This window comes from Tupaia chinensis, unplaced genomic scaffold (genome assembly GCF_000334495.1).
Source record: "Tupaia chinensis unplaced genomic scaffold, TupChi_1.0 Scaffold145257_1, whole genome shotgun sequence".
NCBI classification, from domain to species: Eukaryota; Metazoa; Chordata; class Mammalia; order Scandentia; family Tupaiidae; genus Tupaia; species Tupaia belangeri.
In genome coordinates this window covers 70,014-97,652 of record NW_006205117.1, presented here as the reverse complement: position 1 = coordinate 97,652, position 27,639 = coordinate 70,014, and positions in this window count along the sequence as shown.

The following is a 27,639-nucleotide window of genomic DNA, read 5'->3' as shown; positions in this document are numbered from 1 at the left end:
GTCTTGCCTCTCTATTTTTCTCCTTAATGTCTTTCCTTACAATCTCCTTCTTCTCCTGCCCTCTTTCTTCACTGTATCCAGTATCCATAGCCATTTTCCATGTTTCTATATCCTCTAACCTTTCAGTTTCCTCCATAGAATGTGGACATCAGTATATATTAAGTGGAGACATTATATAAAACATAATGCTTTTCTCCTTGATATAACAGAGATAAATCATTAGGTTTACAATCTTGCAATTCCTACCAGTGACAGGCAGCAGGAAGTTCTAAGTTTTTATATACTTCCTTCCAAAGGGCCCTGTGAATACCTCTATTATACTTATCTTACTACACTGCTTTCTCTATGTGTCTGTTTCTGGGACTGGAAGCCACTAGTACATTAATGCGAAGACATTAATAAGACTACTACTCTACTGTCTTCTGATTCATTCTAAGAGTATCCTGAATGACATATCAATTCTGACAGAAAATATCAATCAAGTGTTTTCAAACTAGAATTTTTCAAACCCCTTACTTCAAATCCTTATCTTATCAACCTTAAACTATGATCTTTACTCAGTCTTAGACAAATTACCATATTGAAAAATCTGCCTTAAGTAAGAGCTCAAGATCTCAAATATCTCAACAATGTCTACTTTCTACCAGGCAAGGTAAAGATGGTTGAGATATTACTCTCCTTAACTTGATAAAAATGATTCGTCTTACCAAAAGGTCATTTTAGTGACATTTTAGGGAGGTAGCTTTCAATACTCCGTTTAGGCTGTAAACTCCTAAAAGCTGGGTCTAGGTCTCATTGATCCCACCCAGACTTTTTTCACATGGCTCCTCTGTGTTAAATAAAGTACATGGGAGGCATTATTTTGAACGGAGTTCTTGTGCTATCTCCTGAAGGACCAGACCATAAAGAATCACTTGTGCTGGGTCCCAGGTATTCAGCTTAAAATGAACTTTAAAATGAGCCACTTTTCCAACAAACAGGCAATTCACAGCAACCAAGCAGAGGTGACCTCGCTCAACCTGAGGCAGCATGATTTAAAAAAAAGTCCCCTCTGCTTTAACTCTTAAGGAAGGTAACTTTTTAAAAAAAAATATTTATTCATTCGTTCATTCCTTCATTTCAATTTGATGAGAGAGAGAGAAAGAGAGAGAGAGAGAAGTGAGAAAGCAAGCCACCAGGTCCAAGACTTGAACCGTGGTCGACCATGCGGGAGTGTCCAGCACCTTAACCACCATGCCACCTGCTGGGCCAGAAGTAAGGTAACTTTGAAAAGATCAATCCACTTTTTTTTTATTTCTGCTTCTTCAGCCATTTTCTGTCAATAAAGTCCACCTCCTCTGCTTAGCTCATTGAAACACTTTGTACTTTATAAATGAGATATTGCCTGATCTATGACTTGCTAAAAAAAAAAAAAATTAGATCTTTATATTAGATTTCTTGAAAACTTACTATTTATTTATTTATTTATTTATTTATTTATTTATTTAGTGTCTGGGTCAGTGGTCCTCAAAATGTTGTCTACAGAATAGGAGCATCAACATTATCTAGGAAGTTGTAAGAAATGCAAATAGGTTCAATCTCAGATCTAGGAATACTGAAGATGGGTAGGGTTCAGCATTCTGTGTTTTAACAAGTTCTCCGGGTCATCTTGATGCATTTCAAGTCTAAGAACTGTTGTAGACTGTGGTTAGTCAATAGTCAAAGTGCAAGAAAAATATTGAAAAAAGGGGATGAGTATCAAGGGAAGGATAGTAGTTCTTAGACATAAAGTACAACATGATTTCTTCCAGAAGGTGACAATTTATCATTGTCCTGAAGGATTGATAGAATTTGGAAATATTTAGTTAACCTCAGCTGAATAAAGTAATATACCATTTTGCTGTGCTAGATAACAAAAATAGTAACTGACAGCAAAGCAAAATAATTCTTGTCTGTAAGCAAAGACCTTCTTGTCTATGCAAATTCTTTCCAATGTATCTGGAATTGACTGTTCTTCCCAGTAATGGAAGAATATGCTTCCATGTGTACATTGATTTCAGTAATTCTGATCTATGTCTGTCATTTGGATTCTCCTTTGAATTATCTATAACATCTTCCTATTTCCTTCATTAATTAGTTAAATAAAATATTTAGCATGTGTTCACTTTTATATCTATCTTGTTCTTACCTTTCAGATGCAAATGATCCTTAAATAGTACTGCCTTATCATTGCATTTCTGTGTAAATTCTATGTGGAAATACACACATATGGACACACAGGCATGAACACATGTTAAGGCTCTTTCTTTTGTCACAATGATAGACTTTTAAAACACCAAAAATAAATAGTAAAATGACTGTTATATTTAAAATTATTTGGACTGTAAAACTTTGCATTTTGCTTTTATTCACATTGATCTAAAGCAATAGAGACATTTCAGTTATCCGAAAACACTGTACTATTTCACAATACTACACAATTTTTAACAGTAGCCATATGGTTAAAAATTACAATTCTCTAGCTAAAGATTATAATATTGTACTGCAACAGGACAAACGAACTTAGGGTTAGATGGGTATGTGGAGCAGGTTTGAGTAATGTCAAATGAATGATCACAATTTAACTACCCGGTTTTATTTGTACTGACTGAGGACTAATATACAATAGGGAGAATTTTATATAGACATTCCCTTGTAGAGGGACCAGAATGAGAGCGAGAGAGAGAGAGAGAGAGAGAGAGAGAGAGAGAGAAACCAGGTAACTGGGCATCTACTAAACGAATAAGGAATAGAGAGAAAACACAATTTCGATATTTACAGAATTGAAAATTATACTATAAGAATTTGGTTTCACAGCTAATGAGTTTCTCACCATGTGTATGCCTAAATTAGAGTGTAAGGAGTGACACCAGAGTGTCAGCAACTCTCTGCTGCAGTGTTGGAACCCTAGTTCCTCCCACTACCCTATTATTCTATTAATTTAGTCCTATTATGTATTTGTCTAAATAAAAATCGTATCCTAGATTACGCTATAATATCTAAACCAATAGACTAAAATATAGTACCATATAGGAGAAATTATTTGTTTTGAAATGGGAGGGTTTCTGGAAGCAAATATTTACTGGTCCACTGACTCATTGTAAAAACATGAGGCGCCTCTTATACCATTCAGGTGTCAGTTGTTCAGCTACAAATAATACAGTGTCTACCTCTAAGGGTGTTGGCTAAGTTTTACTTTTTAGTCTGAGAATTATTCTTAAGTTTCAGTAAAAGGGAACCAGAAAATATAAAACATATTGCCATAAATACTGCCACTTAATATGTTGCAAAAGGGGGGACCAGCAGGCTATGTCACTGGACTCCCATGTATTAGACTGCAGTTCGAGTTCTGGACCTGATGGCTTAAACTCATGCAGAGCATGTATGTGTGCGTGCCCAAGATTCCAAGAGGAGAATGGAAAAGAAGGGATTGCTGTGTGGCCATCCCCCCTTGAGGGTGATTTCTTGCTTTCTGTCTCTCTGTCTCACTCTGTCTTCCTGGCGGGCACATGCACCCTATAGCAAAAACCTCTCGAAAAAAAAGTTGCAAAAGGGTTTTTTTTTTTTTTAATTGCTTATGGATTACTTTCTTGCCCCTTTTCCAGAAACAAACCAAAAAAATGATATGTTTATAGTGGTGAGTACGTTAAGGGGTTTATTTTATGTTGAAATGTATGCCTTTCTATATGACAAACATATACCAGCTTAAAGAGCTTCCTATTGATCATGTAATATCAAAAGAAGACCAGTCTGCACTTATAAGCATAAAACCTCAACAGCATGAGATCAGTACAGGCCTCTATTAAGATACCACCGGGCTGGTCCCATGTTATGGCAATTTTAAGGCACCTAGCAACTTACATGGGTTCCTACTTTTTGTACATTGCCAATATTAGATTTTATTTTTTAAAAAAAGTTTCCAACATATTAGTAAAAATTCACCTAATTTTTAAATTTATATGTTTATTATTGTGAAAATAAAATAATTTAATATATTTCAATTGCCACAGGATGTGTTTGTTCAGCAGAGAAAGAGAGAGAGAGAGAGAGAGAGAGAGAAAGCACCCCTCACTGGGGTGTGGTCATGCTACAATCTTTTTTCTGCATTTCTCCTTTCTTTCAGAATTTTGGCACATGCACATGCATACTCCACATTCTTTTTCTAGATGTTGGGGCCAGGATTTGAACCAAGGTTGGCCTTGTGGGACCTGGTTCCTTTAACTGCTGAGCTACAGGACTGCTCTTGTTACTTTTCTATGGTTTATCATGTCTTTTGTGGATGTTGTCCTGTGTTTTCTTTTCCTTTTCTTTTTTCTTTTTTCTTTTTTTGAGTGGTTTTTGCTGTAGGGCGCGTGCGCTCTCCAGATAGACAGAGAGAGACAGAGAGACAGCAAGCGAGAAATCACCCCCCAGGGCAGATGGCCACGCCACAATCCCTTCTTCTCCGTTCTCTCGGGATCTTGGGCACGCATGCACACACGCCCGGCTTGAGTTTTAAGCCACTGGGTCCAGGACATAAACCATGGTCGACTATGTGGGAGTCCAGCGACATAGCCATTACGCTAACTGCTGGTCCCTTAAGTGCTTGATTTCAATGAGTAGCTAGCTCAACATTTGAGCAGTCCACAATTAAAGTGAACTGCCAGTGAAGAATGGCATGAAAATAAATGCATGGATAGGACAGAAGCATCATCAACTGCTTCATCTATTTTTTAAAAAATCATAACAAAGGCATTAAATCTAAGATCAATGTCCCCAAATAATCACAATGTGTAACCATAGGATGATTTTTGAGAAAAGGTGCTTGACATTTTTATTTTTAAATTTTACATATGGCCCATGTACTGGAGAGAGACAAAGACAAGGAGAGAGGAAAATTGAGAAAGCACCCCCAGGGGAGATGGCCATACCATTATCCCTTCTCCATTCTCCTCTTAAAATTTTGGGTGCATGCACACACGCACACACACACATTCTAACACATATACACTATACACGTGTGTGAGTGCCTGACATATTTTCAAGTCACTTGAATCAGAACTTAAACTATGCTGTCAGCCATAGGGGAATAAGTCGCCTTAACCACCAAATCACTGGCTGGCCTGGGAGCTTGCATTTTTATGTCTGGCTTTTGTCAGGACTGTATCTAAACTTGCCCAATATCAATGAATTTGTCTATCATTTGAAGAAAGCATCTCTGCCATACCATTACATAATAACTTACTATAAGAAATATAATTTTTTATAGTTATTTCTAAAATTCTTAGGGCATAAACCCATTTCTTTCAGTCTTTAGGAAAATTTTATGAAAAATTCCGACATACCCAAAAGTAGAAGAGCCAATCATAGATCCTCAATAATTTTTGAGATTTTGTCACTTTTGTGTCATTGTTATATTCTTTACCAAAGCATTTCAGAGCAATTTCTAGACACAATATGCTTCAATATGTATGTCTAAATTTTAAAAGATTTGGACATTCATCCATAACCATGAGATGCCATTATCATACCTAATGAAATCAGCACTTTTCCCTTGGTGGACTCTGAACTAGACCATGACAAAAATCTCAATTGGCAAAAAAGATCTCTTTACAGTAATTTTGTTAAATCATGCTCCAACCTAGGTCTACATATTCAAATTAATTAAGTTTCTAGTCATTGAGATCAGTACTCCTCAAACTTTATTCAATTTTTGTTTTCAAGTCACTGGGTCTAAGATGAACCGCGCAGTCGGCAATATGGGATCCAGCCATCTTAATCTCCACACCACCCGGCTGGCCCACTTCTCAAACTTTAATATGAAAATAAATCTTATAGGAATCTTGAGATTCAATAGGGTATGGGAAGGGCCTGAGCTACCACATGCTTTGGACTGACCCAGGGGTGCTAATGTTGTTGGGTTCAATGCAATATACTGAGCAAGAAGAATCTTGTGATGTCTGCTGGTTTTGTTTATTTGCTGCATGACAATGGTTTGTTGCAGAAGCAGGTAAATTATCCTGGGCTATGCTCCATGCCTGCATTTGCATTTTCGCTTCCATACATTATTATTTAGCTTATTCCTCCTCTGTTATCCTTAAATAAATGATTTTAGTTGAAAATTTTGAATAGATTCAACTCCACCTTTTTTAGTAAGAGTATCTTAAGGAGTAGTTTTGTGATTCAGTGAACTTTTCAATTTGTGTGAATAAAATTCTTATGCTTCATGGTGAGTATAGTGTTAAAGAACTGGTTCCAGAATCAGATTTCTATGACTCAACTTCTGCTTTTAGCAAATACTACTTATATGACTTTGAACAAGTTACTTAATTTCCCTAGTCCTGTTTTTTTTCATCTGTTAAAAATGGGTATAAAAATAGTAACTACCGGGAACCAGCAGTTAGCGTAATGGCTATGTTGCTGGACTCCCACGTAGTTGACCGCGGTTCACGTCCTGGACCTGGTGGCTTAAAACTCACGCCAGGCACGTGTGCATGCGTGCCCAAGATCCCGAGAGGAGAATGGAAGAGAAGGGATTATGGCGTGACCATCCCCCCTGGGGGGTGATTTCTTGCTTTCTGTCTCTCTGTCTCTGTCTGTCTGCCTGGCGAGCGCACGCGCCCTATAGCGAAAACCTCTCAAAAAAAAAAAATAGTAACTACCTTGTAGAGTTACTCTGAAGAATACTACATAGTAAATGTTCAATAAATTCATGTTATTTTTGTTGATTTTGTAATCATTCTACTCTAAGTTAAAATATTTTAGTGCTAGAACTTCTAAAGAACTGACTTTTTAGCCCTTGGTTCATTTTGGGGTCACCTATAAAGCAGTTATAACTGCTTTCTTCTTTTGTACAGAACTAGGAAGGATCCTAAGAGCGAGCATAGTATTTTTTGCAGAATTTCTGTTTTATGTTTAAATTTCTCTTCCAAGTTATAAAGGCTCATAAAAACTATAAATAAGACTTTTTATTTTTTATACTAGAGGGCATGAGAGAGATTCAGGAAGAGAAATCACCCCTTACCTCTAATGGTGACCTGGTCATGCCACGGTCCTTTTTCACCCAATTCTCCATACTGCCAGGATCCTGGGCATGTGTGCATGCAGTGTGTTTTCAAGCCACCAGACCTGGGACACAAGTCCTGATTGGTATTTGGCTTCCCTGCAGCAAGGCTTAATGGCTGTGTTTTGAGGCTGGCCCAAGATTGATTTTATCTTATGTCAACTTACCAAAGTAAGTCTTTCAGAGAGTATTAGTTCTTGGTAGTTCATCATTAACATTTAGGTAATAACTTATACAATAAGGACCAGCTGTAGTGGTGCAGGTGGTAGGGCACCACTCCATGATGTCGGAGCCACATTAGAGGCCCAGATTCAGATCCAGAGTTATGTGTACTTGTGATCCTGGCTGTCTGGGGGGTGGGGAAGGATTGTGGTACAGCAAGACCCTGTCAAGGACATTCCTCTCTCAATAAATAGATAAACTTTAAGACATTTTATAATAGGAAATGGTTCCAAATTAACTATCATAAGTGTAAATGATAAAACTTAGTTTATTACCCACTAACATAAATCTTGTATGAGTTATATGGCCTTTCTGTGGGTCATCAGTGATAAATAAATTTTTTATATAAAGAATGGAGTTTAATCAGAGAGTAGACCTTCAAGAGAATGCTGAAGTTGAGCTTATGGGACACTACTAATTCCTTATCTTTCTGTAATAGGCTTCCACAGTTTGGAGAGAATTCCCAAATTGAGCCTGATATTTGGAGACCTCTAAGAAGGTAGTGAAGGAAGCCAAAGATGATCCAAAACAGCATAATACATCCTGAGTTTTCTTATGATTGACTTTATGAACATAGTAGATGATTCATATGGATGCGAAGTCTGCAATTAAGCCATGACTTGTAAATTATTCCTTTCCTTATAATAAATTCCATCAGCACTGAATAACTTCAAGTCAGCTTTCAAAACAAGCAAGTGCTGGCCCAGATGATTAGGGCCAAAAATAAACTAGGCAACAAGCCCAACATTGTTCCACATTTTGCTCTTCTTTCTTTTCCTTTTGAGCTTGATTTTCTCAGATGCTATTCCTATGAGACGGTGGATATATTTGTTTCAGAGATGAAGTCTCTCCGTTTAATGTTACAGAGAATAAGATAAGAAGGTAGAATTAGGAAGGAGTTCTAGGACCAAAGCAAAATTATTGAAGGAAATATTTGAAAGTCAGTTACTTTTGAAGTGTTATTAATAAGATAGCCATATGGGAACTGAAGAATAGAGTAGTGCTTTTGCCATAATTTTGCAGTGATTACTATTATGTGATGCTTTGGAATCACAGTATTTACCTGTGATACAAGTAACAACTGGAAATCATGATAGACTGCATAATTAGGCTTAATGTGACAAAAAGCAGCAAAATTTTAAATCAAAAGGGGAGAACAGTATATAAAAAGTGCCTTTTCTTTACCGTGTGTGTGTGTGTATGTGTGTAAGAAATAGATGTCATATATGTTTTATATATATGGACTCCGTGTGTATTTTATCTCTCTCTCTTTCTATATATAAATATAAATATATGTATACATGTATACACACATAAACATATATTTACACAAACACACACACACACATATATATATGGACTTCACAAGGTTAGTGGAAAAATAGAATTAAAAGACTAAAAACTTTTTTAACCCAGCATAATTTTTTTATAATACAAATTTTCATGAAGTTTTGGAAGATCACCTGATATTCCAAAGAATCAAGATCAATGCAGAATAGGAATTAGCTAAACATGCCCCATAAGTTATTAGATAATTATTAGAGCATTTCATTTGACAATTTTGTATATTTTTTTATTTATTCTTTAATTTGACCAGAGAGAGACAGAGGGTGAGAGTGAGAGAGAGAAGAAGTGAGAAAGCAAGCCACCAGATTCAGGACTTGAACCCTGGTTGACCACGTGGGAGTGGCCAGAGCTTTAACCACCATGCCACCTGCTGGTCCTGACTTTATATTTTCAGACATTTGTTTTCATTTAGCCTGAAATTGTTCATTAAAGTCTAAATAATGTAGAAAGGAATTAGATAGAATAATATTATAAAATACCTTTTTTTTTTTTTGCTATATGGCACATGCACTTGCTGGAGAGACAGAGAGACAGAAAGAAGTGATAAATCACCCCTCGGGGGTGGCCACACCACAATTCCTGCTCTTCCATTTTCCCTTGGGATTTTGTGCATACACGCACACACACTGGCTTGATTTTCAAGCTGCTGGGTCCAGGTCTTGGACAACAGTCAACTTCGTGGGAGTCCAATGACATAACCATTACACCATTTCCTGGTTCCAAAATAGCATTTAAAAACATGGTTAAACTTTAGGTCTTAGCAGTTTTCCAAAGTTCAGCCATGTAAAGCTAAAAGACACAGAAAATATTTTATGTAATTATTCACATCAATTATAGATGACATTACAAAACTATTGTAGTTATGTACTTATGTGACAGTACTTGAAGGTAATTTGTGTTTTCACATTAACACACTATTTGAAAAGTAGGTCTAACTGGAGCATGATATATCTTTCTTTTATTTATTTATTTTTAAATTTTACATCAGGGTGTGTATACTCAACAGAGAGAGACAGAAAGAGAGAGAGAAGGAACCAGGGAAGGACAGGGAGAAAATATCCCCTATGAGAAATGGTCATGCCACAATTCCTTCTCCTCCATTTCTCCCTCCTGTCAGAATTTTGGGCACAGATGCATGTTCTTCAAGCTGCCAGTCTAGGAATCGAACTACTCCAGGCTATAGGCGTGGCCAGATCATGTTATATCTTCCTTTGTTCTTTTTTTTGGGGGGGGTGTTGCTACAGGGTACATGTGCTCACCAGAAAGACAGAGACAGCGAGAAATCACCCCCCAGGGGAGGTGGCCACAGGCCTGAGCTTCAGCCACTGGGTCTGGGACTTGAACTGCGGTTGACTACATGGGAGTCCAGCTACATAGCCCTTATGCCATCCACTGCTGCCATGTCTTTCTTTATTCTAAAGATCCTAGGAAACCTTCTGTCCTCCTAATCTGTATTGAAGTTTAGGAAATATTATCAATAACATTTTCTCAGTAAGTATAGTTGTGGGTTTTTTGTCTTCTTTTCTAGGATATGAACTGAAAATATACCCAGTGTCTAATTTTATTTGTTGCCAAACTAAGTATTTAATGTATCTTTTTGCAGTATAGCTTGCTGAGTGGTATAATAGTATAAAAGATGCTATAATAAATTGCAGACATAGCATAGGAAATAGAATAGGAAATAGAAATAGAATAGGAAACTGAAGCTTTACTGAAGGGATTTATTCAGATGGTGATTAAGATCATTATATCAACAATATATTCCCCAGCTAAGTTTGTCTTGAAAATCATTGAACATAAAATTTTATGTTTGGTTTATTTTGTTAATGATGGGGCAGGCACATGTGGTTATATGAGAGAGAGAGAGAGAAAGAGAGGAGCACAGGCTTCCACAGGGCCTGGTTGAGCTGCAGTCCCCTTCTAATCTTCCAAGTTGCCAAGATCCTGAGCACGAGCACACGTACACTGCATGTTTCAAGCCAAGTGGGCCAGGGATTTGAACTTTGGTAGGCATATGGCTTCCAGCTCCACAGTCGGCTGAGGTACTGACTACATTACAATGGCTGGGCCTGAATATCTTTTTTGAGCTAGTATGTCACTGCCATGATCTTCCTCCTTCAGCTTCCCAGTTAGAACCACAGGCATGTGCCACCAGGCCTGGATCTTTAAGAAAGGGTCTTATGTATTGCACGGACCATCCTTGAGCTTATGATTCTTCTGTCTCAGCTTTTGGAGGCCCTGGGACTATAGGTACACACCACAGTACTCAGCCTTCAGGTTGAATAGGAGTCAAACCCGGAGCTCCCATGTTGTCTGAGCCAGTAAAGCACAGTGTCTGAACTGTGAGCACCACAGCAGTTGGGTCCATATAGAATACCATTTCTATGGATCAAATCTTTTTTAGTAGAGTGGTTACGATCTTCTATGACATGATCTAGCTCTCTACTGGCACTTAGTAGCCATTCAATAAATATTTCTTGACTAAATGAAATGAATACTAATAGAATGCTATAAAGACATTACCTGTTCACTAACTTCTCTCAGTCTAGACTCACATCCTAAAATATTCTACATTTTACAATTCAGTTTTTAACTACTTAAAAGTTAAGCCACAAAAGCATTTTGATTGTTTTTGGGGGGCACCCCCCCCAAAATAGATAAATACAAAGTGAGGTGAGGTGTATAAAGAGTTCAAGGGTATGGGACCACCAGTTTGCGTAATGGCTATGTCACTGGACTCCTATGTAGTCGACCATGGTTTAAGTCCCAGACCTGGTGGCTTACACTCATGCTGGGCGTGTGTGTGTGTGTGTGTGAGTGTGCGTGTGCCCAAGATCCCGAGAGGAGAATGGAGGAGAAGGGATTGCGGCATGGCCATCACCCCTGGGGGGTAATTTCTCACTATCTGTCTCTCTTTGTCTTTCTGGCAAACACACGTGCCCTATAGCAAAAACTCTTCAAAAATTAAAAAAAAAAAGTTCAAGGATGAATATTTTTGAAAACTTTGTCTTTTAGGTTAGGTATTCAATCCATTTTCATATAAAACAGGTTAACAACCTCTAACCTCACATATGCTAATAAGAATCATATAAAATAGCTATGAGATTTTAGAAAGCTATAGATTATAACTATAATCTTTATTCTATCTATATCTATTAAGAATATATTTATTTGTTTATATTTATTTTCTATTTATACAGGTAAGAATATTAAGGATATTAAAGAAAAAAAACCCTAAGATATAAGAAATTGTAGTAATGACCAGACATATATAGGGTTAACTTAGTTCTTACCTTAATAATCTAGAAAACTTAAAACACTTCTAATCTTTCAGGTCTCCTTTCTGTCTTTCATTTCTCAATATGCATATTCTGATCTTCCTTATCTTTCATTATGAAACCAATATTTGGCATACATAACCACTGTTTTCTCCTCCAACCTTTGCCATGCCAGAGTAACCATTCTTAACCTCTCACCTATCCAGTTCCTTAAATTTTTTCCATTTACTTTCTCCCCTGGGTCACCATTCTCTATATTTTAGAGAATAATGTACATTATGAAAGCATTACTGTACTGTATTTTCAACATCATGTTACATAATTACCAATAGCACATATGCATTTATAAGCTTTACAATCATGCTATTAAGCATGAAAAATTAAAATATAGACACAAGCAATGACAATAACTTACTTTGTCAGTTGTACTGTCTATTTTTACCAAATTCTTAAGCGGATGCAGCAGTAGTTGGATGACTAGGACTATGAACTTAATAGTCAGAAGATCCAAACACTATTCCTGGAAATTTACTGACTCACTCAGTGACCATGTGCTTATCAGTTGATCTCAAGTTCTCAGATGTTAGAATTCAAGAGTGTTTCCTCATTTGCCAACCTCTCAGAAATGCTGTGAATGTAGGTGTGACTGTTTTTGCAAAATAATGCAAAAAAAAAATCAGGTAAAAAACAAAAATGAAAATGAAATACAAAGGAATTAGACTTAGGCTTCTACAGATTTACCATGAGGCATATAGACTTTTTAAAGGAGAACTTAAATTATTTCACTCTATATAAAAATCTCTTCTCTCCTGGAATCTTGTCTCTTTCTTTCTCATCTCATTTGACAAGAAAAATCCCTTATTTTTCATGAAGAACAAAAGAAGAATGAAGTTCAAAAGAGTGATTTTGTTTTGTCTTCACTCCTGTTTACCCTGTTAAGTCTGTGTTCTTTCATAATAATCTAGTTGAAGGTTAGTTGAAGAGTTGGTGCAGTTGAAAATTTAAATGAAAGCAGGACTGAAGTAGTTTTGAGAGGGGAGAACCCCATCTATTTTAAAATTCTCCCTCAAGTCTGTCTCATTCCTTCAATATTCCAGTGATTATTGAATGTTGCACATGATACAAGCTCTGAGATGAAGACAATGAAGATGTGATGTCTTCACTGAAGGAACTGCCAACAAGCCACCATATCTCCACTGACTTCACCTCCTCAGAATTTAGTCTCATATGGTGGGTAGGAAGATGGACGAAAAGATGACTGGGTATCAAGAAAGAGCCAAAAAGAAACGGTTATTGGTTAACCTTGGTGAGCAAGTGAAGAAAAAAAGAAAAACCTTTTTTCAGATATTGTAAATTTGATAGTAAGAAATTTTAAAAAATGAATATTTAATCAAATGGAATTGTATTCTAGGCAACATGCCAGGTAGCAGGAAAGTCTATAAAAGCATCAAGTTTGGATAGATAAAATTACAACTCCATTTCTATCTATAGGTGTGACCTTGAGCAAGTTACCTAATCTCTCAGAATCTGTTTTTTCATTTGTAGAAAGAAGTTATAAAATCATTCACACCTCATGAGGTTACATAGAAATTAAATGAGAGGATATATGTAAGCATTCAGCCCAATACTTGACATCTGGTAAGAAATCAATAATACTAGTTATTTTCAAGTACTACATATGTCTCTCTTCAAGCTCCTGAAACATACCAGTGCATAGGAATTCCTAACATCAGCTCTATGTGAAGATAGAAAGGAAAGGATGTACTGGGAATAGAGCTTACAAACAACAGAAGACTGTTGTACCATAACAAAGTTCTGACAATAGGTAGCAAGCAAAGCAACTCTTCAAAGATTTTTAAAAGACAGAACCAGAGTTATCTCTATTTGCAGATGACATGATTATATACATGGAAAACCCAAAAGAGTCCATGGGAAAACTCCTGGAAGTGATAAATGAATACAGTAAAGTGTCAGGATACAAAATCAACATACAAAAATCTAAAGCATATCTATACATCAACAATGAGTGAATGAGGTAGAACTGAAGAAAGCAATCCCATTTACAATAACCAGAAAAGTATAAGATACCTAGGAACAAACATAACCAAAGAATTCAAAGAACTCTACAAGGAAGACTATGAAAATCTAAAAAATGAAATTGAAAATGACATGAAAAAGTGTAAAGGACATCCCATGTTACTGGATTGGAAGAATTAATATAATCAAAATGTCAATTCTACCCAAACTAATACTTTCTTTATTACTAAATGGCATGGAGTTTTAATAATATCTGTAAAGCTCCTTACTGTGAAGAACAAAAGAAGAATGAAGTTCAAAAGAGTGATTTTGTTTTGTCTTCACTCCTGTTTACCCTGTTAAGTCTGTGTTCTTTCATAATAATCTAGTTGAAGGTTAGTTGAAGAGTTGGTGCAGTTGAAAATTTAAATGAAAGCAGGACTGAAGTAGTTTTGAGAGGGGAGAACCCCATCTATTTTAAAATTCTCCCTCAAGTCTGTCTCATTCCTTCAATATTCCAGTGATTATTGAATGTTGCACATGATACAAGCTCTGAGATGAAGACAATGAAGATGTGATGTCTTCACTGAAGGAACTGCCAACAAGCCACCATATCTCCACTGACTTCACCTCCTCAGAATTTAGTCTCATATGGTGGGTAGGAAGATGGACGAAAAGATGACTGGGTATCAAGAAAGAGCCAAAAAGAAACGGTTATTGGTTAACCTTGGTGAGCAAGTGAAGAAAAAAAGAAAAACCTTTTTTCAGATATTGTAAATTTGATAGTAAGAAATTTTAAAAAATGAATATTTAATCAAATGGAATTGTATTCTAGGCAACATGCCAGGTAGCAGGAAAGTCTATAAAAGCATCAAGTTTGGATAGATAAAATTACAACTCCATTTCTATCTATAGGTGTGACCTTGAGCAAGTTACCTAATCTCTCAGAATCTGTTTTTTCATTTGTAGAAAGAAGTTATAAAATCATTCACACCTCATGAGGTTACATAGAAATTAAATGAGAGGATATATGTAAGCATTCAGCCCAATACTTGACATCTGGTAAGAAATCAATAATACTAGTTATTTTCAAGTACTACATATGTCTCTCTTCAAGCTCCTGAAACATACCAGTGCATAGGAATTCCTAACATCAGCTCTATGTGAAGATAGAAAGGAAAGGATGTACTGGGAATAGAGCTTACAAACAACAGAAGACTGTTGTACCATAACAAAGTTCTGACAATAGGTAGCAAGCAAAGCAACTCTTCAAAGATTTTTAAAAGACAGAACCAGAGTTATCTCTATTTGCAGATGACATGATTATATACATGGAAAACCCAAAAGAGTCCATGGGAAAACTCCTGGAAGTGATAAATGAATACAGTAAAGTGTCAGGATACAAAATCAACATACAAAAATCTAAAGCATATCTATACATCAACAATGAGTGAATGAGGTAGAACTGAAGAAAGCAATCCCATTTACAATAACCAGAAAAGTATAAGATACCTAGGAACAAACATAACCAAAGAATTCAAAGAACTCTACAAGGAAGACTATGAAAATCTAAAAAATGAAATTGAAAATGACATGAAAAAGTGTAAAGGACATCCCATGTTACTGGATTGGAAGAATTAATATAATCAAAATGTCAATTCTACCCAAACTAATACTTTCTTTATTACTAAATGGCATGGAGTTTTAATAATATCTGTAAAGCTCCTTACTGGAAATGGAAAAGCTAAAAGTCAATAAGGTTGTTTCTTGACCACTTGGAAGAAATAGAAAGATGATGCTCTAAAAGCTTTTGGGTATTTAGTCCCCCCTCCTTTTTTTGTCTCCTTATGTTGATGATGTTATCATCATTCATCTACTACTTTGATTCAAGGTTAATAAATCAAGTAAAGTTGACATAAAGCACACAAAGACTATATCACTTTATCATTGTTTTACCACCACATATACCTAGTATTTCATCATTTTCTATTTAAAAAAGCTTATTTTTCTTATTATAGCAGAATCAAATGTCTCCACTGTAAAACAGTTGTCCCTTTCCACTATTTTTGCTGGTGATCTTCAATAATAAAATGTATGCTTCGAAAGAGCTAAGAAAGCAAGAGAAGTTTAAAACATGTTGAAGGCTACTCTTTTCCTCACAATACCAGAAGACTGCCCTCTCTGGCTACATACCAATATCTGAATATATATGTATAAATATACTAAGAAATCTATGAGAAACCAAGTTTTATTTTGAAATATCACCATTGCCATTCTAAATTCTCTTTGTATATGTGCTTCTGAACCAATTTTGCTTAATGGAGAATGATTTTGCCTTGATTTCAATTGTTTGTATAAGATGTACATGTACTTTCAAATACATGTTGTTCCTGATATGAGAGGTCACTATTTATTTATTTTTTTTAGAAAAGCAACAGGACACAGATAATAAAATGGATCTAAGTAATTTATATTTTTAGTATTTGCAATTTTTAAATGACAAGGAAAAAACCTAGGGTAGTCCTTTTAAAAATACCTGATTACATTAAAATCATGATGCATTTAAGAGATGCTAATTATCATATATACATAAGTTGTTTCGAAATAATATTGTGAAAATGATGAGCTATCAATATCTTGACAATTTTTTGAAATTTTTAAATATTAAATTAATATATTTGAAAATGCGAAGTATCACCACCCTATTAGATAATAACCATAAGATCTTTCCCTCAAGTTTAAGACCTGATAGGGATATTTAAAATGTTATTACAGGGATCTATAATGCTCAATGAGGAATCTAGCTTTAAGATTTGGCAGGAAAGTGGAGAAGAGATTTTTTTTTAAAAAAAGGACATCCTACGACCAGCAGTTAGTGTACTGGCTATGTCGCTGAACTCCCATGTAGTCAACTGCGGTTCAAGTCCTGGACCCCATGGCTTAAACTCACGCTGGGCGTGTGTGCATGTGTGCCCAAGATCCTGAGAGGAGAATGGAGGAGAAGGGATTGCAGCATGGCCATACCCCTGGGGGTGATTTCTTGCTTTCTATCTCTCTGTCTTTCTGGTGAGCACACGTGCCCTATAGCAAAAACCTCTCCCACCCCCCCGTCCCCCCCAAAAAAGAACATCCTTAAACTCAACTCTTATCTTGTGACCAGCAGGTGGCATGGTGGTTAAAGCGCTGGACATACCCACATGGCCAATCACGGTTTGAGTCCTAGATCTGGTCATTTGCTTTCTCACTTTCTCTCTCTCTCTCTCTCTCAGTGTGTGTGTGTCTGGTCAAAACAAATGATGAATAAGTAAAAATTAAATAAAATAATTTAAAAGAAAAACAAAAAAAGAAACTCTTATCTCAATAAATGTACAAGAGTTTTTCTAAAATTTAGAAAATGAGATGCTTCTAAAGTGAAAAAAAAAATTACAGCAAAGATTTAATCATCCAAATAAAGAAGGGTGATAAGAAACCAGGAGAACACAGTAAAAATAAGTAAATTAATATATAATATTAAAAGCTTGAATTAAAAGCAAAAATATGCCACAATTCATAAAGGCCATTTTGAACAGAGCCAAGAAAAAGTTTGAGAAGTACAACTGAAATAATAAAAACAACAAGCTAAACAAAAAACAACAAACAGAAAAGCTGAGTTTTTTTTTTTAAATGAATTTCAAAAATCTTTACTTGATAAAAAGCAAAAGGGTTTGTTTAGTTAATGGATTGAGACAGTAAATAATGTATCTCTACATAATATTATACTTTTTTATTTTTGAAGTTTTCTACAGGGTATGTGTTCTCACTGGATAGAGACAAAGAGAAAAAGATAGAAAGGGAAAGTAAGAAAGCACCTCCCAAGGGGATGGCCACTCTGCAAAGCATCCTCGTCCACTCTCCTCTCTGGCTTCTGGGCATCCACACACATGCAACTGGTGTGTTCCTGAAGCCACTGGGTCTGGGACTCAAAACACCCAGTCATCATGTGGAATCCATCTGCCCCACCTACCATATCACCAGCTGGCCCCATAATATCAAAACATGTTTTAAAAGGTTAGAACACCTAGCTGTATAAACCTGACTTAACCTCTAAAGAGTGGAATTTGAAAGATTCCACTTGGGGCTATTGCTAGTATTTGTAGATTATTTTTTCAATTTTGAAAATCATTCTTTGTTTATTGTAAGAATTTATGCTCCAAAACACACACACACACACCCACACACACACACACACAGAGACAATACATACATACAACAAATAAAACCAGGAACAGAGCAGTAGTATCTCTTAACAGAAAATCATTATTTTTCATTCTGAAAATTATACATAGACCAGTATTTCAGAAGATAAAAAAACTTTTCAATATGATGAAAAAGAGATAGCAGGCCATGTTGATCACTAGGGGGAAAGCCTTCAAGGTAGAGAGAACAGTCGTTGCAAAGGCTTTAAGGAAGGAGAGTGGTGTGTTCAAGAAACAGCAAAACTGGTCAGTGCAGGTGGAGAAAAATCATGAAATGGAATTGTAGGAAATGAGGTGTGTGTTGGGGGGATGATTGGGTAGAGCCCTGTGGGCCACGTTTAGAAGTTTTACTTCATTTTCACTCCAAGAGAGAAAGAGTCCTCAGAGGGATTTAGGCTAAGGACTGGCACAGTGAGAATCCTGTTTTGTTTTGTTTTGTTTTATTAACTTGAAAATTATTTTTTTTAATTTTTTAATTTATTTTATACATTCAATCACTTAGCTTGTAAAGTGAACTTACCCCACATGAATAACTTCACAACAGTCCAGTTGAGGATACTATACACATTATCATCGATGGATAACAATCAATTTCTGTGTCCCATAAATGTCCTGCCTCTCTATTTTTCTCTTTAATTTCTTTCTTTCCTCTTTTCCTCCCTCTCCCCCCTTCTCCCACACTCTTCCCACACTGTCTTCAGTATCCCTAACCATATCCTCTAGTCTTTCAGTTTCCTCCATAGAGCGTGGGCGACAATCCCAAAAATAGACAAGTGGGAGTACATCAGGTTGAGAATCCTCTTGTAACCATATTCTTCCGGCTGCCTTACTGGAAACAAATTGGTATAGGGAGCAAGAGCAGAGACAGTGAGACCAGTTAGGAAGTTACTGCCACAATATAGTCAAAAGATGATAGTGTTCACACCAAAGAGGAAGCAGTGCCAGTGGTGAGAGCTGGTGAGATTCTGCTTTTATTCTGAGAACAGAGCCAGCAGGAACTCTGAGCTGATTAAGATGCACAGTGCAAGAGAAAAAGAAGCGTCTAGAATTATACAGTTATTTCTGGATAGAACAACTTGAAATATGGTGCTTCCATTAATGGAAATGCTAATGTAACTTAATGTGTGAATTACATTATTATGCTAAAATGTGTTAATATATCAATGAGTTAATACATGTAAAGCACTTAATATGGTAGCTAACATCAATGCGTTTGCCATTGTTAACAGTAAATTGAGATGGAAATAATGTTGAACCGGAGTATATTACTAAATATGGAAATATTCATATTAGAATCACAACTTTTGGTTTTTGGAAATAGTGACTTAAATTAAAAATTGAAAGACTTCTTACTAGTAAATACAGTAGAATAGAAACAGGATTTTCAAGTAATGACTAAGAATTCCCTCTCTTTCAATCCCACTTTTCCCCAGCACATGCCTTTAATACAACACTTCCTCCTTTTCTTGACTCCTCCCTCTTAAAAGTATTTCCAACCTCAAAAACAACACACACACACTGAATTTATTACTTTTCAAAAAAGAATCTTGTACTTAATAGTCATGACAGCAATGGAATTTATATTTGAAGGTACTATTTTAAGTGCCATTGAAGTATCCTGTGTTGTGAAGCCAAAACAATGACATTTACTATTTTTCTTTTATGTTCTTGGAACTGTGAAAGCCAGTACAATAAAGGATAAGTATTATGGAATGTTTAAATGCATATGATTATCCTATCCAATTAAAAGGGGAAAAAAATGACTTTAAGGACTTGGGTTTTTATGTAGTGGTACTTACGTTTTTCTATGAAATTGATTTTTTATTGATGTCTTCTATATCACCAGAAAAAGGTCCTCCCTCTAGAAGTAGCTATATGACAAATCCCACTTGGTTCAGTTATTTTTAAAAAAACTAATTTCAATTTTATTTATTATTATCATTATTTTAAAATTTGCTATAGGGCACGTGTGCTCACCAGAGAGAGAGCTAGAGAGAGACAGAGAAAGAGGTGACAGGAAAGAAAGAAAACAAGCCACCAGGCACTGGTACCTGTCGACCATGTGGGAGTCCAACACCTTAACCACCATGACACATGCTGGCCCCAGATTCAATTACTTTTATTTCATTTCTCCTTCATGGAGATCTGGAATCAGGGAGCAGGGCATTCTCACTATTATGACAAAGTATTTTCTTACAGTGGAGCTTGGCTTATTCCTGTAATTCTCTTTCTGAGGAAGGGAAGACATTATTAAAATATATATTCCTGTGCAAATTCTATTTCAGGTTAAGTCTTTATGTACAACAAGGGGCCAACAAATAACAAGGTGAGGTTTGGTTGCTTTGAGCAAGCAACTAAAACAAACCCATGAATTGCTAGCACCTCCACTCTTGCTCCACCCCAGTGTTTCCCTTCAAAACTGAAGAGTTAGAAGAAACTCTTAGTTCTAGAATGCTTCCCACAATCCAAGTAACTAGGAAAAAGCCTATCTTTTTTCTTTTTTTGAGAGGACTTTTGCTATAGGGCGCATGCACTAGCCAGACACAGAGAGAGACAGAAAGAATGAAATCAACCCCCAGAGGGGATGGTCACACCACAATCCCTTCTCCTCCATTCTCCTCTCGGGATCTTGGGCACACATACACAAGCGCCCGGTGTGAGTTTTAAGCCACCAGGTCTGGGACACAAACCACGGTTGACTATATGGTAGTCCAGCGACATAGCCAGTATGCTAACTGCTGGTCCTGAAAAAGCGTATCTTAATAAACACACCCATACACATGCACCTTGTGCTGAGATTTTTGGCTATACAAAAGTCACAGTTGTTAAATATGCTTGTGTCCTCTCTTGAGTAGAAGGGACAAAGAAAGAGAGGAAAGGAACTGGGGAATTTAAGTAACTTTTTTATTTTTAATGTGGCGGAGGTGCTGTGGGCTGTGGCTTGCTAATTCAATAAAGATTACAAGCTCTCAGAGACTGGCACACATTCAGCACTGAGATCCAAAATAGATCAGACTTGAATGTAGGCAATTTTCTGAAGTTAGATTTTATGGTTCTTGTTTCATTTCAGACCCTGAGTTAATGGGTCACATTGTTTCCAATACTTAAAAATGCAGAAGTTACTCTCTTTAGTTTGTAATGATTTACACAATTTTTCCTTCTTTCCTTTCCTGGTCTTCCAAATCACACTTAAATCTGTGTAATATTTTATTAAATGTTGAATCTTAAAGCTTATAATTGAATAGTAGTTGATGGCTTAAAAAGTACTCTCATATACATTTCATTTTCAATTTTTTTTTTTTTTTTACAAATTCTCCAAATAATCTTGTGATGAAGTTCATCAATAGCGGTCATCACTGTGAAACTGAAGGATAGCAATGAATATTTCATATGCAGCACTTAAGCTTCTTCGTCTAGATTTGGCTCTTCATTTCTTTGTACCCATCCATAGGCACTTAATAAATGCTTATTGATTGTCTAGGAAGGTTGTATTATGACTGATTTTTTTTTTTTTTTCAGATTTTTGCTATAGCAAGCGTGCTTTCACCAGAAAGACAGAGATGGGAAAGTGAGAAAAAAGCCTTCGGGAGGATAGACATGCTGCAATCCCTTTCCCTCCATTCTCTTCTCAGAAGTTTGGGCCTGCATGCACGCATGCCCAGAGTGAGCCTCCGGGTCTGGGACTTGAACTGCAGTCAACTATGTGGGAGTCCAGCAATGTAACCATTATGCCATATGCTGGCCCCTGTATTATGACTGATTTTGAGAATTTTCATACCCTCTACAGTCACTAGTACTATAGTTCTTTGATTCCTGTTTGTTTGTTTGTTTGAATTGCCAGTTGTCATGTGTGCTCACCAGAGACAGAAAGAACAAAAGTCCTTCCTACAATGGGCTGTGGTCACTTTTTCCTCCATTCCTCCATCCTGGCAGGATCTGGGACACTCACATTCACACACACACACACACACACACATTTATATTCACAGTTCTAAGGAACAGAACTAGAACTTGAACACAAGTCTTTAATTTCAAACACTTGCACCCTTTCTCTTTCATTATAGTTGAAAGTTGGTAATTACTAATAAAATTCTCTGAGTATTTTCCAGGCTGTTCCAGTCAGGACAGTTTGTCTAAAACCAAATAATGCCACAATGCAAGGGAGCCAGACTGAAAAAAAGTCATGAAGAGAGACCAAAATTGGCCACAGATAAGCCATATAAAGAACAAAAAAACAAAGAATAATTTTACAAAAGTTAAATGTAAAATACATAGCCTTTAGCATAGTAAAAAAAGTAATAGATTTATCTGTTGTTTACCAATTTATCTCATTTATTCTGATACCAATGATTGTGAGATGCATCAACAAAGAAATGTTTTTTTTTAAAAAAATCCTGTCAAATAAATTACATATACCACTGATCATAAGATATCTTTAGATTTTCAAAAGTTAAAATATAGTAAAAGTATGCCCTAGAATCAAGAAAATATAGTACTAGGGAACCAGCAGTAAGCGTAATGGCTATGTCGCTGGACTCCCACGTAGTTGACCACGGTTCCATTCTCTTCTCAGAAGTTTGGGCCTGCATGCACGCATGCCCAGAGTGAGCCTCCGGGTCTGGGACTTGAACTGCAGTCAACTATGTGGGAGTCCAGCAATGTAACCATTATGCCATATGCTGGCCCCTGTATTATGACTGATTTTGAGAATTTTCATACCCTCTACAGTCACTAGTACTATAGTTCTTTGATTCCTGTTTGTTTGTTTGTTTGAATTGCCAGTTGTCATGTGTGCTCACCAGAGACAGAAAGAACAAAAGTCCTTCCTACAATGGGCTGTGGTCACTTTTTCCTCCATTCCTCCATCCTGGCAGGATCTGGGACACTCACATTCACACACACACACACACACACACATTTATATTCACAGTTCTAAGGAACAGAACTAGAACTTGAACACAAGTCTTTAATTTCAAACACTTGCACCCTTTCTCTTTCATTATAGTTGAAAGTTGGTAATTACTAATAAAATTCTCTGAATATTTTCCAGGCTGTTCCAGTCAGGACAGTTTGTCTAAAACCAAATAATGCCACAATGCAAGGGAGCCAGACTGAAAAAAAGTCATGAAGAGAGACCAAAATTGGCCACAGATAAGCCATATAAAGAACAAAAAAACAAAGAATAATTTTACAAAAGTTAAATGTAAAATACATAGCCTTTAGCATAGTAAAAAAAGTAATAGATTTATCTGTTGTTTACCAATTTATCTCATTTATTCTGATACCAATGATTGTGAGATGCATCAACAAAGAAATGTTTTTTTAAAAAAATCCTGTCAAATAAATTACATATACCACTGATCATAAGATATCTTTAGATTTTCAAAAGTTAAAATATAGTAAAAGTATGCCCTAGAATCAAGAAAATATAGTACTAGGGAACCAGCAGTAAGCGTAATGGCTATGTCGCTGGACTCCCACGTAGTTGACCACGGTTCGTGTCCCGGACCCGGTGGCTTACAACTCACGCCGGGTGCACAAACTCACGCCGGGCGCGTGTGTGTGCGTGCCCAAGATCCCGAGAGGAGAATGGAGGAGAAGGGATTGCGGCGTGACCATCCCCCCTGGGGGGTGATTTCTCGCTTTCTGTCTCTATGTCTCTCTCTGTCTGTCTGGCGAGCGCACGCGCCCTACAGTGAAAATCTCTCAAAAAAAAAAAAAAGAAAGAAGAAAATATAGTACTAGTAACTGCCATCGGCATAAAAATTTTCATAATCAGTCATAATACAATCTTCCTAGACAATCAAGCATTTATTAAGTGCCTATGGGTGAATGCAAAGAAGCAAAGGTCTAATCTAAATGAAAAGGTTTAAGTGCTAAGTATGAAATATTGATTGCTATCCTTCATTTCCATAAGGATGGTCACCGCTGAAGTAAACAGATCTGCTTGTGCAGAAAGGGTTCTGAGTATGCAAGTGCTAAGAGGATATGAGGTACAAGAAGGAAGAAGAGAGGGGGGAGTACAGAGAAGGAAGCAGCGAGGAGAGGAAGGTGGCTTGGAGGAGAGGTAGGAAGAATGGAAGAAGATCTAACTGAGCAGGAGCTTCGCTGAAATTCGAATGGTCTGACTGCATGCACATCAAGTCTCCTGATGGTGTGCTGTATATGACGTCGTTTGAAACATCAGCTTTGAAGCAGTTTTGTACATTTATAACATGTATAAGTTCATGTCTAATTCTAGCAATTTCCCCATTCTTGTACACTTTTTTTTTGGAGCAGTTTATTGCTACAAGGCACATGCGCTTGTCAGAGAGAAAGAAAGCGAGAAATCACCCCCCCAGGGGGGATGGTCACGCCGCAATACTTTCTCTCGCATTGTCCTCTCGGGATCTTGGGCACGCACACACATGCACCTGGCATGAGTTTAAGCCACCAGGTCCGGGACTTGAACCGTGGTCGACTACATGGGAGTTCAGCCACATAGCCATTATGCTGTTAGTCCCTCTCATACACTTTTTTAAATTACAAAGACTGAAAACCAGACAACTTTAATACCTCTCATATTTAAACAAACCGTCATTGGTCAAATATTTGGCATTGTTAAGAAATTAAGTTGTGATATAACTGGCTATCAACCTCCCCAGTGACTTTAAAGTTTTAGAATTTGTGATTAAAATTGAAATGTTGTTTAGGCTAAAATCAATAACTTAAATATTTTACTTGGGATATTTGTATTTAGTATGTTATCATTATAGTATCCGTACACTGGGTTTGAAAACTAAAATTAGATTGTTTATTTCTAATTCAAGGCATTTCTGTTTCTGCCATGAGAAATTTCATAAATAAACTGCTCTAAAAGATAGTCAACCATTTAGCTGTGCATTATGCTCACAAGATTGTTACTAATTTGAAAGGTATAATATCCTGCACCATGACTAAGTGGTATGTTATATTCTATATTCTGATGTTGCCACACACTCGTGTGTGATTGAGGAAAAACTAACTTGGTAATGGTAATTACTTCTTTTGGAAGGCAAAACTATAAATAAATAATAATGCAGACCAATTTTATTTTTAAAAGTCAATAATGAATTCCATCTGCTACACACCATTAAAAATCAAAGCAGTTACTTACATGCCTCAGTTCTTTTTATATCTTTATTCCTTCCATTTAGAAAACAGGTCGATCCATCAATGATAATGCTATTTTGGCTTGTTTGACCAAGACTTAAAAAGGGGGAGGGGACTTCCTTTTTATTTCTCCCCTCATAGCTCTGGAGTCTAGAGAATGTAAAGTAATAAAATGCTAAAGGGAAACACCAATTTAAGCAAGTTTTAAAGAGGATAATTAGGAGAGCCTTCATAAAATGTATTACCTGACTTTGGAACCCAGAATACAAGTGATAAAGGCAAGAGCCTGTGACTTCAGTGCTCTCTCTACCCCAGTGATGCAGTTAAGGCTAAGATAAGGCAACGTGGAAATGTTATTGGTAAATGCTTTCCTGTGCATGAATGAACGAAAAAAGCAGTCACTGACGACTTGTTAGAAATAGCCACTGAATATGAAGCAGACTTAAAATCACTACAGCTGAACCTTTCCCGGAGTTTTTCCTTATATAATCATAATTAGCAGCAGCACCTACAGCAAATTGTAGAGAAATTGTGTACATACATATAAAATTCTCTTTAAAACATATTTTATTCAGTATACTGGCAGCCGTTACTCCGTCCACAACCCCCCCAAAACGCTCCCTTTCTGCAGGCAGTAACTACAGAACTCCCAACTGCATAATCATAGATCTGGATAGCTCATCTGGATTTTGAAAATATAACATAAAGTAAGTCCCCTGAAGTCTGCCTTATCTGACTTTCCAAAATGACTTGTTTTAAGCTAAGAGTACTTACACATACCTTTCCGTGGACAGAACATTTCTGAGATTCTCCCTTCAAACCTCTCTGCCAGCAATATGTTGTTCTGAAGAAGGCGAGAGGAGAATTTTGGTTCCTGAGCTTCTCTGGGTAATACAGCACTTCCTTTCTGGGAGAGAGCCTTGTCCCTGCCCAGTCCCTGACCCCTGGTGGCAGTGCACAAGATTCAGAGGTTCTGTTTCTGGGCACAGGAAACCTACTATACCCGCCCTGTGATTGAGGATTTGCTCTTGGATCATAGAATATTGTGGAAACAATGCCAGCCTGCTCTGTCTGATATGTTACTAAGTTGGCTCTCCAAAGTCTCATGGAGTGAGATAACAGAATATAATATCTAACTGCTGTACAGTTTCTTATGGTAGAGTGAGTAGCATGACCACCTTAACAAATTTCTATTAGTCCTAGCAGCATCAATTGGCAGTGCATTTGACAAACCGGATACTAACCAGGCTGGTGTTTTGTACCTTTTTATATATTTAAATATTACTGGCCATCGTCTGAACATAAATTTGGTCTTTTCCACCCAGAACCTTCAACCATGTCATCATGTTACATTCACAGTCTTGCATCATAATCATTTCTTTGTGTTTTTGTTCCCTATTAGTGCAAGGGGACAGTTCACACACCTATCATGGTGTGGAATGCTTAGTACTTGACTTAATGGATAATTGTAATAATGACACCCTCATTCTGACTTGACCCCCCCCTCATAGTCAACATTTCCTGATAAGCCTCTAGAAATAAATGTAAGCATGTATAGCCTGGATTTTCCTTTTTTAAGAACAAACCTACCTACCTTCCTTCCTTCCTTCTTTCCTTCCTTCCTTCCTTTCCTTTTAAGAGAGATTTTTGCTATAGGGCATGTGCACTCACTAATAGAGACAGTGAGACAGAAAGCAGGAAATCATCCCCAAGGGGCATGGCCACACCACAATCCCTTCTCCTCCATTCGTCTCTTGGGATTTGGGGCATACACGCACACACTCCCCAAGTGAGTTTTAAGCCACCAGGTCCAGGACTCAAACTGCAGTCGCCTAAGTGAAGGTCTAGTGACATAGCCATTATACCATCTGGTGGTCCCTAGCCTGGATTTTTCTGACTTTCTGTTCCTGCCTTACAGTTTCTTTTTCTCTTAGAGTCCTAGAGAAAATTTTGGTGAATGTTTCTGCCTTTATTCTACCCTGTCATCATATTTTTGTGAAATCCTTTTATGGCAAGTCACTGAGATGTATACATATTATAATACTGTATTTATAGGGGGACAGGTATCACAATCATCAGTAATAAAATATGTGAACACAGTAGGTAAAGATCCTTCTAAGTCCAAGAAGTACTAGATACAAAACAGGTAAGCTTTGGTTATAAGTTGAAAGATGTATAAGATTAATTGTGTGCGGAGTTAATACAGTGTCATCTGGTGGCAATGATCATGAGCAAAATGGAGTTCACATTACTTCCAGTCCTACCAGTCATAGCACTAACGTTCTACATAATATAATAATACCAAGATTTAAAAAAATAATTATAGAGTACATGAACACACATGGATGAG